A 3,378-nucleotide genomic window follows, 5' to 3' on the forward strand; every position below is an offset into this window, starting at 1 on the left:
GTCAGTTCATCCAAGAATACTTGCGCCTTTTCTTCCTCTTCGAACATGAGAACGACGTCGTCTGCATATTCCAGATCGACAAGGTTTTCTTCACAGGCTATTTTAACACCAGGGTTTTGGAGACCCTCCAGCGTTCGTCTCATTATTTCACCGATCACAAAGTTGAAAAGGAATGGAGAGAGTGGGCATCCCTGACGGACACCGCTTTGTGTGCGGAAGCTTTTGGAGAGCTCTCCGTACACTCTCACACGTCCGGAAGTCTGAGAATACAAAGAACGTATGATGTTTACAAATTCCGGGAGAACCATTAATTGCAGATACACAGAAATCCCGAAACCTACTGCTCTACCAAAATCTCAACAGGAAAGCCGGCAAGCATCCAGGCCAATCAGTCATTCAGTCAATTCAGCAAAAGCTGATGGGTATTCATGCACGTCACAGAAGCACGACCGAATGTGATCAGCGTTCAGGCATTTCATAGAGGCACGACCGATGTTGACGGGTGTTCAATAACGCCTGTCAGGCAGCCTGGATCAATGTCAGAAAGTCTCCTTTAAATAGCGTGGGGCCGTTGTAACTTTTGCTGTCGCACTCGCTTGTTCGGAATATAGCTGTTGTGTTCCCTTCTGTGAGTCTTTTTTCAAGCACTAGAGCGGGTCAGCAGCAGATACCACAGATTGGCAAACCGGTATATATAACAGTGTGACTGAACAGGGTCACGATATGGCCAAACATGGTGGGTGCATTTTGCACAGGTTTACTGACGGACGGAATACCAATGAGGAAGGAAGCGACTGGGGTTATCAGGCGAGTGTACCACACAGCTTCCATGCATAAAACGTGCAGAATATCTTATGAATTCTACGGGCATTGTCTCTTCTGATGAGCATTACCAGAAGGTGAGCAACTTTCTCGAGCGTTGCATTCAGTCGGGGTAGTCTACCAGTTGCGTTGAGGTTGAATTTGACAGAGTGACATTTGAAACCATGACATTGTGTTTCTATCTTTGTGGATATGCAAAAAACGATACAACTGAGACGAGGAGGATGCGAGTGACGGAACTGTTTACACATCGCGTGAAAAGGGCTTACAAGTGGTGTGTCACGGTAGGGAGACGTCTTGTGAGTTGAGAAAACAGTATTCATCAAACGATGAACCTCGCGAATTGGGACTCGATACAAAGCGAAAAAATGGTGACAGTGATTTACAAGGTTCCACTGAAACGTGTAAAGGAAGCCTAAGATTAGGTTGAGTGACGAATCGAACGCAGGCTGAATAAAAAACTGGGTGTAACTGAAATGTGTTCATCTAAAGGACACACTTAAAATTCTTGTTTGAATCAAACTCCTGCGTTATTTGCGGTGAATCCGATTCAAATGTCTAGCTGTAGACTGTAGTTATAACGTAAATCCAGCTTCTAACCAATATGTAAATAAAGCTTGGTTCAAAACGGCAAAAAGCGAGGGCAGTGTAGTTTACAGTTTTATGAGGTAGATCGTGTGCAAAAGAATCGACGGAACATCAGTGGTTAAAATCTAGATAACGCGAGGTTTAAGATAGCTGCTGCTACTGACCGAAATGTATGTGAGTCTATTACAATCTAATATCCGATGTCGTACGTCCGTTGCCAACTAACCTTCGGATGGGTTTCAAGTTCCAACGAACTCACTATACGTCAACCATCTCGGTGAACTTATCGGGACGATACACAGTCGCAAGGGCATTTAAAAATGTCCACTCTTGTTTGTTCAGGCTAACGGTTGAGCATTTTGTGTTAACGTGGGTTATCATTGATATTTCCGCGAAATACAATTCTGTCCTACAGAAATGTTGTTCCCTTGCTCTTGTTGAATAGCAATCATAGGTTCCCTTACTGAATGCAACGAATGTACTCGTCACGTCCAGTCAGTTGACGCAAGTTAGGTTCGTTTGAACCCAATCAATACGAAGGTCGAAGCGAACCCCGTCGAACTATCAAAGAAGTACGGAGCCAGTCCCATCAACTGGTTAAAACTTTCTCCACTTTTTTTTCAGAATTCGAGTTAACTTTTCGTACTCGTCCAAAAATAATGACATTACTTCGTGTCCAACTAGCGACCTGTGAGATTTCGAAAACGTGGACATGGTCCCGATAGAACAGTCCTCCAAGGGGACGCAACTTGCACAACTGAATGGCAGCCAATTCAACAGTTGTATTGCTAGAATCAGAAAACTAGAGGCCCAAAACTAAACTGAACGCCGACGAGCATACTCATCTGCAAATCAATTTGGTTTTTACGAGAGACTCAACTGATTCTCTCGTTTATGATGTTCTTCAACTGAATGTGCTGCATACAGACCGCCTCGTGTTTCGGTTGGCACGATATCCGAGATATCACAGTATATGTTCACAAAGAAAACTACTCACAAAGTTGCTGAAAACTCTTCAACAGCCCATGACCAGTTTCGCCCTTTTTGGGGCTCATCAGGTAGGCGTAGTCCCCGAGTTTCCGTCAACCTTATGTTCTACTTGAACCCAAAATTGGACTGTTTTCGAGAAGTACACCCATTTGCAAATCAATTTGATTTTCACGAGAGACTCAACTGATTCTCTCGTTTATGATGTTTTTCAACTGAATGTGCTGCACACAGACCGTCTCATGTTTCAGTTGGTACGATATTCGACATATCGCAGTATATTTTAATAGAGGAAACTACTCACAAGTTCGAAGAATTTCCAGCAACCTTGTGAGTAGTTTCCTTTATGAAAATAAGCAGGACTTCATACCTCCGACATCGAGTCAGGGTAATCACATGATCTAAGCCAACAGACAACGCATAAGTGTTTGTGAGTGAACCTGGTCGCAAGTCAATGGAACCCCATTTGGTTATAGTTTTTCTGGTTAAAACTACCGACCACAGGCTGCACGCTAAACTTGAGCTAACCTACTGGGGAAAAAACTATCCCGAACCGATTGAGAAGTCATCACTTCAGAATAGTTTGGTAATCCACTGGCTTCAGCAGGCCAAATAAGCAAGTTAGTGGACTGATCGAGTCTCCAAGCGGACAGAGACTCAGACAAAAGTGAGAAAGCATTAGCCCGAATTTGGAACGAGGGTTAGAAGTCATAACAGAGGCCACTGCACAATCTGACCACAAAGGTGATGAGAATACCGATCAATATCCCACCGCATCTAAATGTATTGTCCGACGACCAACATGAGAGTAGCCCCGAGGATACGAACATCACTGGAACCGCAAAGCCACTTATGAAGTCAAATGTATTAACATATCACGACACGAGATGAAGGCGACGTTCAAAGCCTGAGCGCAAAAAACGTGATTGGCCAAATTTTCAGTAACTGGATCGTCTAGATTTATTTGTGACATTTAGTTCC

This window comes from Opisthorchis viverrini (assembly GCF_000715545.1).
Source record: "Opisthorchis viverrini unplaced genomic scaffold opera_v5_29, whole genome shotgun sequence".
In the NCBI taxonomy this organism is placed as follows: domain Eukaryota; kingdom Metazoa; phylum Platyhelminthes; class Trematoda; order Opisthorchiida; family Opisthorchiidae; genus Opisthorchis; species Opisthorchis viverrini.